We start from the raw sequence: 10,214 nt of genomic DNA on the forward strand, positions 1-10,214 counted from the left end.
GGTATTCCGACCTCCGAATGCGCCATTGCTTCAACACCGTAAGCTAAGGCGAACGGCGAGAATCCGGTAGCGCGTCGAGGAGTTGTGCGATGCGACCATAATACTCCGTCGAGTTCGTCGGCCCAAAGTCCCTTTTTCCGACCTAACCTTTTCTTGATGCCATCGAGGATAGTTTTGTTGGTAGCCTCAGCCTGGCCGTTTCCTTGAGGGTATCGCAGGGTTGAGGTACTGAGTTTGATGTGCCATTTTCTGAAGAACCGCTTGGTTAGGTAAGAAGTGAATTGGGATCCGTTATCTGTGACGATCTCATAGGGAATACCGTGTCGGCAGATAATGTACTTCCAGATGAATCCGGTTACGTCGCCCGACTTGACCTGACTGAACGATTCCGCTTCTACCCATTTGGTGAAAAAGTCGGTGAGCACCAGCAAAAATCTTTTAGTGCGGCAAGGAGGAAACGGTCCGACGATGTCCATGGCCCATCGCATGAAGGGTAGGGTGCTGTCACGGGAGAAAGCGCTTCGGGAGGTACGTGTTTTAAAGTGGCGTGCCTTTGACAAGCTTCGCACTTTTGGGCGAATGCCTCGCAGTCGGCGAGCATAGTTGGCCAAAAATGGCCGTCTTTCTTTATTTTTAGGGCCAACGCGCGTCCACCTGAATGGTTCCCGCCGTCTCCTTCGTGGACCTCGCCCATAACCCTTTCGCTTTCGTCTCGATCGACGTAGGTAAGGAAGGTTCCGTTAGAACTTCTCCGGAGAAGTTCTCCATCGGTCAGAATGTAATTGGCACATCGGGCTTTTAGTCGTCGAGCTTGCCACCGGTCTTCAGGAACCTGACCGCTTTGTATGTAGAGTTTGATCTCTTCCCGCCAATCGACCGGGGGGGCTTCTTCCTCATGAGGCTCGTTCTCAACCGGATCGATCTCCATTTGGACCAAGTCGTTCATGATGAGGTTGATCTCATGAGGTTGAGCGATGCTTGGCAGATCGATACTTTCGATGGGGATGGATCGGCGGAGGTCTGGATTTGCGTTTGAAGCTAAGGCGGCGAGGGCGTCGGCCGAAGTGTTGTCGCTACGTGGAATTTTTGTGAGGGAAAAGCTATCGAATTCGGCTGTGGCGGATCGGACTAACGCCAGGTAAGAACTCATCCGCTCGTTCTTGGTGTCGAATTCTCCGCTGAATTGGCTTACGACCAGTTGTGAATCGCAAAATGCCTGGATATGTTTTATTCCGATGCCCCTAGCAAGTCGTATTCCTGCGAGCAAAGCTTCGTACTCGGCCTCGTTATTGGATGCTTTGAAACCGAGTTTCAACGATTGTTTCAGAACCTCGCCTGTCGGTGATCGCAAGAGGATTCCTACTCCGGATCCTTGGTTGCAAGAAGATCCGTCGACATAGAGGGTCCAGCTTTCGATTTTTGGTGCGTCCTCCACGAGTTCTGGGGCGAGCTCGACCATAAAGTCCGCTAAAACCTGTACTTTCAGACTGGGACGATAGCGGTACTCAATATCGTATTCGCTTAGTTCGATGGCCCATTTAGCCATTCTTCCTGACTGCATGGGGCTGTGTAGCACTGTCCGAAGTGGTTGATCGGTATAGATGACGATCGCGTGTGATTGGAAATACGGACGCAACTTCCGGGCGGCGACGATGACGGCCAAGGCGAACTTCTCTAACGTTGGGTAGCGTGTTTCGGCATCGTTCAAGGATTTGCTGACGTAGAGAACATGCCTCTGTTCGCTGCGATCGTCTCGGACTAAGACGCCGCTTACTGCTGTGCTAGAGATCGAAACGTAGAGGTATAAGACCTCGCCGTTCTTAGGTTTTACTAGGATGGGGTGGCTGGTTAAATATGTGTTCAACTCTTGAAAAGCCGCTTCGCATCGCTCGTCCCAATGAAAATCTCGATTTCCTCGGAGTAGTTGGTAGAAGGGAAGGCATCTGTCTGTCGATCTTGCGATGAAGCGATTGAGAGCTGCAATCCGACCTGTCAAACGTTGAACCTCGCGTTTGTTAGTTGGGGAAGGGAGCTCCAAAACCGCCGTTATCTGCTTTGGGTTGGCCTCGATCCCGCGTTCGGTCACGATGTACCCCAGAAACTCCCCGGATGTCACTCCAAATGTGCACTTAGTTGGGTTTAGCTTCATCCGGTATTTGTTGAGAAGGTCGAAAGATTCCGTGAGATGATGGACGTGATCTTCTGCCGTTAACGACTTTACCAGCATGTTGTCAATATACACCTCCATTGTTCGTCCTAGGAGATCGGCGAACATTCGGTTTACGAGGCGTTGATAGGTTGCTCCCGCATTTTTTAAATCGAAGGGCATGACTTTGTAGCAATATGTCCCCCTATCCGTAATGAAGGACGTTTTCTCGCGGTCAGCAACGTGCATCATAATCTGGTTATAACCTAAGTAGGCGTCCATAAATGATAACAACTGATTCCCCGAAGTTGCTTCTACCAGGCGATTTATGTGTGGGAGCGGGAAAAAGTTCTTGGGACAGGCTTTGTTCAGGTCGGTAAAATCTACGCACGTTCTCCATTTACCGTTTTTCTTTTTGACGACAACCGGGTTCGCCAGCCACTCCGGGTATTGTACCTCCATGATAAGGTCCGCCTTTAACAGTCGTTGTACCTCGTCTTGAACTGCCTGAGCTCGTTCGTTGCCCAGCCTGCGCCTTTTCTGGCGAACTGGTTTGAAAGTGGGGTCCACGTTGAGCTTGTGACAAGCTACTTCGGAATCTACTCCGATCATATCCCTAGTTGACCATGCGAACGTGGACGATCTCGTCCTTAGGAAAGCTACCAGCTCCTGCTTGATCGGGTCATCTAGCATGGCTCCAACGCCCACTGTTCGGGAGGGATCGGATTCGTCGATATTGACCTGGATCACCTGGAAACTCGGAGATTGGAGGGATGCGCGCGCCAGTTTTTGGAGAACGTCGCTGCATTCTCCGCTCTGTAATTGCTATGCGAGGTCGTCCCTTCTCTGCTTCTTTTCGATAATGCAGCAGTTTCGTGAAATTTTTTGGTCGCCATACAAGATGTAGATTCCGGTTGCCGTAGGAAACTTCACGCACAGATGATAAATAGAAGGAATGGCTCTCATGGCATAAATCCAAGGGGAGCCGAGTATCGCATTATAGATTAGTGGGGCGTCAACTACCGTGAACTTGAGCTTTTTTGCCACTCCTCCAACCTTCACTTCGATTTTGATATCCACCATCGCGAGACGGGTCGTACCATCGTAACCGGTTAGCGTTCGAGCTTTCGGTTTTATTTCGGATTCTGAGATCCCCATCTTGGCTAGGGTGCCTAAGAATAGCACGTTGACGGTACTGCCGGTATCGACTAAAACGCGCTCCACATCGTAATTACCCATGGTTACTTCCACGACTATGGAGTCATTATAGGGGTGTTGTATTCCCTTGGCATCGTCGGAAGAGAATGTGATAAGTTCGCCAGCTGGCACTAAGTCTTCCGGTGCGACATGCAAGCTGCACACCTGTCTGGCTCTTTTTTTGAGTGCCCGGACCGAATCGTTGCAGTCCTCAGGCGTCCCCAGTATCATGGTTATCCGTCCGTGAGCCGGTGAGCCAGCACGCTGCGGTCGTTGCCCTCTCTGTCTTTTCGGTGGTCCCGGCAGTTCTCCCTCTTCATCGTTATGCCGGTCGGGACTTCGCCTCTCATCAGACCGATCTCGCCGATCGGGGCCGTCATCTCGGTATTGTCGTGTCCCTTGGCCTCGGCCTCGACCACGCCCGCGCCTTCCGTCTGGTCGTTGTCCTCTGTATTCTTTGGGTTGGAATACCGCTTCTATTTCGCCGGACTTGTATTTATCGAGGAGATAGTTAGAGAGATGCTTGCACTCTTCGGTTGAATGTCCGACGAACTTATGGAAAGTGCAGTACGCTTCTTTGGACGACGTTTTTTGGTTACTGGCTTCTTCTGAGATCGCACTAATTGCGCCGCGCGAAGCGTCCTTTCCCTCATAGTGCTTACGTGGTTCCCGGTAGTCTTCACGTTTTCGGTCTCGGGGTGCAGGACGGTTTGCCCCAGACTTCGCCGCTAGTTTGGCATCTTCTTCTTCAAAAAGTGCGTATCTGGACGCACAATGTAGTGCGTCGTCGAGATCTTTCGGCTCACGGATGGCCAAGTCTTTTCGCAGGGACGATCCTGGAACGAGCCCCTTGCGAAATGCGGCCAAAGCGGCATCCTCAGGGACTGAAACTTTGGCCAGCAAATTTTTGAATCGTACCAAGTACTGCTGCAGAGTTTCGCCGGCTTCCTGAGTTGTGTCCCAGAAATCGATGCTGGATGCTCCGGGTTGTATGAAATGTCGGTAATGCCGGAGGAACGAGGTCGATAGCTGGGCGAAATTATCGATCGAATTCGTGCTAAGCCGAGAAAACCAGGTGAGTGCATTGCCTGTCAGACTTTCAACGAATAACTGGCAATGCCCTGTATCCTTCTCCTCGTCGGAGAAGTGTGCTTTTGTGACTGCGGCCATGAACGCCGTCATAAAGGTGCGTGGATCCTTATCCCCGTCGTACGTCGGCAGCCTGAATTTGATATGCGGAATTCGGGCTTGAGTGATGCGGCTCGTGAAGGGAGTTCGCTGTGTCTCTTCGAACATACGGTCGATTTCAGGGGCTGAGCTGGAGACCCGATGGACCTGAGAGTTTATGTCGGCTATCCTTGCGTACAAATCTTCCAGATCCTGATTTCGACCGGAGCTGGGCGCGTCCGCAGGTTGGCTGGACGCTGTTACCAATGCTCGGGGTTGAGTCCCGGTTGGCGTAGGTCTTACGCACGAGCGGCCAACTGGCACTGGAGGACGTACCGTGCATCCTCCGACCGGACCGGGGGCGAGGACGTCGAGACTTATGTCTTGCCCGTTAGATTCCGGCGTACGATTGCGAATGATCGTATCCATCAGGTGGTCGGCCGCCGCGATTCGGTCGTAGATGTCTTTCGTCATACTTCCGAACACTATGCGCAGGTCGTCCATGGATACGGTTTGCTGAACGGGTGGGCACGCTGGAGCGACCTGAGCGAGTTGTGGCTCGTCCGTGGGCTGACCTTCGGACCTTCGAGGGGCGGTCGTATTGCCTTCCACTTCGCTAGTTTGAGGACGCTCGGTGGTTTCGATTGGTGCAGGGAGATCCATTTGACGGACTTCTTCCTCGATCCTTTCGTTGAAGGTCGAGTCGTTAGTAAGGGGCTCTTCGTCGGGCTCCTCGTTTGGACGTGAGTCAACAGGGCCGAGTTGCTGAGACATCTCAAGGTGGATTGTTTCGTTAACCGAGTTGAGAGAAGTGTTACTTTTGAAAATGCTTTCTAGAAAGGAAAAAATTCCTCCCCTCCTTCTAGCGCCAATTGTTGAACCAAGAGTTCACACAATGAATTTATTAAGGAAAGGAGAATAAATTCACTTTGAACAATCTCTCAAGAACTCGAATTGAAACGGATTAAAAAGAATTGATTTGACCTAGAAATGAACGATTTAGGGTTTGCTCAAGAACAAGTGAGGAACTAGGGTTTTTGTTATTAAATGATCGATGCCCTAGAATAGAGACATCTTCTCTATTTATACAAGGGATTTAGGGTTACAATAAATGCTCCTTTTCCTTAGATTTTCAGAAGATATTGTCATAAATATTCGATTAGGGTTTTCGAAACCCTAATGATCTGAGGTCGTCTATTCCATTTTAGGAATGAAACACCCTTTGCATTAATTGGACAATAAACCGGGATTCCCCAACTTATTGGTTTAATTCGATTCCGTCTTGGTTTAGGCCGGTATGTCGTTGGTGCTAATTCCTACACCAACAAATAGGCACATCTATATATATAGTCACTATCAAAAATCAAAAACGAAACGAGAGATTAAATGAAGTTGTTGGGTAAGAAATGAATTCAACGCACAGATTCAAGATCTTTTATCCAAAGATTTTTTGGCTTAAAGGTTGAAATTGATCAGAACTTTAGATTAATTAGTCCGAACCTTGACATACACATAATGTGACAAATTAACAAGACGACAGATCAATCATTCAGGTTAATGATTAAAGGATAAATATATACTGGAAGAAGAGGAAGAGAAATTGAAAGTGATATAGTGTATATTAGTTGGGATACATTTGGCCGACACAGCCAGAAAGATAAGTTTGGGGACTTTCCGATACAATTGATAACTTGGGTAGGTTAGATCATATATCATCATATGGGCAGGTCTTATTTGTCTTTACTTTATTCAAAAGTTTCACCCAAAAGAAAAAAAAAAACCCATAATCCTTTATTTGAACCATGTGAACACATTTCGATTTTCCAAAATCTATAAATCTTAGTTGATCAAAGTAACTCTTTTTATTGCCAAAACTATATATCTCAACATTAAACCGCAAAAAAAAAAAAACTAGATATAATGAACTATTAGAACATTACTCAAATTTGAGTAATATTAATAAAGTTATTATGGATTTATATAAAGATTTATATTTTCTAACCAATATTATATTAAGTTAAAAATGATCAGCTCTACACATAGTGTATGTTAGTTCAATCTTAGTCAGCAGTAATATCTAGTACTGTCTAAAGAATTATGTATGTATATAATTTATCATAACTTAAGTAACAATTGAATTCATACTGACTTATATACATATATATGCACTTAATTAAGCATTATTAGCACTGTTTCTGATATTATAAAGAGAAAAACTATCGTGGTGTCATAATTGAGAATTGTAGGTGTTTTGTTGAAGTTAGGGATCAAATTTTTCATTTTTAGAAATTTATGTAGGGTTAATAAAAAGGTAGAATTTAGATGATTTTGAAATTAGTCTGCAGTCCTATTTGCTTACAAAAGTATTGTGATGTATTTAATAATTTTAAAGGAGAAAAAACATTGTAAGTGGGAGGAAAGTGATGGACACATTTTAGCATGAAACCGAGACCATCAAAATTGGCCAAACTATTTGTTGGTATGATTATATGTGGCATAATGATAAAGGTCTTGAAAATATTGGGACACGTTTTTGTTCTTTTTTATTTTTGTGTGTGGAAAATACATCTAAGAATAACATCTTCATATGTGTGCACATTCATATTATGTGGTTAGTTAGTTAAATACGAGTCTCAAAATGTAATTTCTTCGTAGTTGATGAATGTAGTAGTTTTTGATCAAGCGTTTTTAAATATTAATACAATCCTCTAACTACACAATTTTTTTATTTATTTAAGTGGTTACACAAACTTATATATATAACTCTGCTAGTGTATTTTAGAGATGAGTTATATAAATCTGATGTAGCCAAAGCCACTAAAGGATGTCAAAGTCTACGTACTCGGTGAGCTTGTTGATTTAATATGTGTAGTTAGTTTTATGCCGTTAATTGTTTTCAATTAATTTAAACGATATTTCTCCAATTTAGTTCTTTTAAAAATATCATAAGTGAGATAAATACTAGTACATAACTGCCACTGATTTACTAGATTTGATTGAGCATTAAACGAAACAAAAACATATATACATTTTTGGATGGGTGAAACTAATGGTAGTTAAATAACTCAATGACATCCATAAAAGCCATTTTTCATAGAGAATCGTATCCTTAGAACAAAAGAAAATACTTGGTATCAGAGTCCACTATGTCCTAAACATTGTCTTTGTACATAGCCTCTAGATTTCATAGTCCACTATGCCCTAAACTCTATCACTAGAGAGAGAAGACACATATTTATATATCATAAACAATTTTTAGCATTAGAGAACAAAGGTCCAAACGGAAAATACAAGAAAACCAAACTTCAAACTTAGTGTAAAGCTAGCTTGACATCTTCCTCTTAGCAGCAATAAGACCAAGTTTTTCTTCGAACCTAACTCTGACACTGAGTTTGTGACATGTGGGGTGACGGAGGAGAGGATTTTCATATATGAGGATACAATTTTTTTTAATTTTACGAGTTACAAACCCAATGAAAGTAAATTGAAGTCATGTGGAGGAGCAGATAGATTAGTTGAATGTTATGTGGCAAAAACCGTCTTGTGTGATTGATGATATGTTGTTTTATGTTAATCTTTATGAGTCAAGAGTTACACAAAGGAGTCTAAAGATGGTTGGAAAACTGATGATTTTTGGCACTGATCAGAGACGGTATAGTATGTAGAAAGTGTATTTCATATATTCCCAATAGTATTGTACATGATTTATATATACACAGAGAGGAGAGGAGAGTCTAGGTTAAGCTAGTTAAAGAACATTCCTAAAGTATACAAATCAAATATTATGATATAAATGAGAATCACTGTCATATCTCTTACACGCCCCCTCAAGATGGAGGAGCACTTGTTACTCCAATCTTGCAACGAAGAAGAATGAACCGGGCACGGGAAAGTGGTTTCGTCAAGGCGTCTGCCAGTTGGTCTTGTGTGTTAACATGAGCGACTCGTAAAGCGCCTTGTTGAACCTGCCCGCGAACAAAATGGTAGTCTATCGCTATGTGTTTCATCCGGGAGTGGAAAACGGGATTTGCACAGAGAAACGTCGCACCAACGTTGTCACAATACACTACCGGTGGAACAGGAAGAGTGAGGCCTAGTTCAGAGAGAATGTTGCATATCCAACTGAGTTCAGATGCCACATTCGCAACAGCTCTATATTCAGCCTCTGTGGAGGACCGTGCAACGCCCTTTTGTTTCTTTGCTGTCCACGAGATAGGGTGTTGACCAAGATAGACAATGTAAGAGTTGGTTGAGACGTAATCATCAGAGTCCCCAGCCCAGTCTGCATCTGAGTATGCGTGAAGTCTCATCCGGTTGTTTGCTGAGAAGAAAATGCCATGTGTCGGTGTCCCTGCAAGGTAGCGTAAGATGCGTTTGGCAGCTTGCCAGTGTGCTTCTGTTGGACGATGCATAAACTGGGATAAACGATTGACGGCATACGCAATATCCAAACGTGTGAAAGCGAGATACTGCAAGCTTCCAACTAGTTGACGATACTGTAAAGGCTGAGACAGAGGAGTACCGGCATTTAGAGTCAATTTTGGTGACGACGCCATGGGTGTTGTCACAGGTTTGGCATTCGTCATGCCATGTCGATGCAAGAGATCAAGGATGTACTTGCGTTGAGAGAGATGAAGACCAGCAGAAGTGCGACGTGCTTCAATGCCCAAAAAATAGTTGAGGTCTTCGGCATCCTTTACAGAGAACCGCTCAGCTAGAAGGTGAAGTATTCGCTGGATGCCTTGTTTGTTGTTCCCTGTGATGAGGATGTCATCTACGTAGACTAGAAGGTAGATAAACACATTGCCAACTTTGAGAACAAATAGGGATGTATCAGACAATGAATTTTGAAAACCAAGGCTGAGAAGGAAGTTTCGTAATTCAGTGTACCAAGGCTCTGATACCATGTAGAAAGTGTATTTCATATATTCCCAATAGTATTGTACATGATTTATATATACACAGAGAGGAGAGGAGAGTCTAGGTTAAGCTAGTTAAAGAACATTCCTAAAGTATACAAATCAAATATTATGATATAAATGAGAATCACTGTCATATCTCTTACATAGTAAACATATATGATGGGAAGATTCTGGTACGTAGAGATTTGCATTGGAAATAAAGGAAGGAGGCGTGGGACTTGCGGGAGAAAGTTGAATAAGTCAGGGTTTGTGCTTACACCACACTTCCGTTGAGCTTTGTATATGTTCTTTTGATGAAGAAATCAGTTTTTTTAGACTTGTCCTCTAGCCTCAACACTTAGTTAAACTTTTATGAACTTGCAGGTTAAGGGTCTACAGCTTATTAAGTCTGGAAAAAAAGACCATCTCATCATTGTCTTAAATTTTGCAGATATGTGTGTAGAAACAGATTTAAAAAGAGGTAATTTGGATTACCTCAATTCGGCTACCACAAGAGGCATGATTCTCTGTGATAGACTTCCCCGAACCGATGTGAATCCCCACTTTTGAGTGAAGATCCTATTACACGACAGAGTTGATACTCTGTCGGAATTTCCAACGAGTGACTCGTTGGTCTCATCCCAAGACTACGCTGGTCTTGTGTCCGACGGTTTAGACAGAGTTGAAACTCTGCAATTAGCTTCCTCCACGGATCACTCGATTGAAGGCAAGTTGAGAGGAAATACTTCCCTTCTCACAGTTGGGGTACCAATATCGCCTCTCGAACCATGGTGAGACTCCAA

Source organism: Capsella rubella, unplaced genomic scaffold (genome assembly GCF_000375325.1).
Source record: "Capsella rubella cultivar Monte Gargano unplaced genomic scaffold, Caprub1_0 scaffold_3, whole genome shotgun sequence".
Classification (NCBI taxonomy): domain Eukaryota; kingdom Viridiplantae; phylum Streptophyta; class Magnoliopsida; order Brassicales; family Brassicaceae; genus Capsella; species Capsella rubella.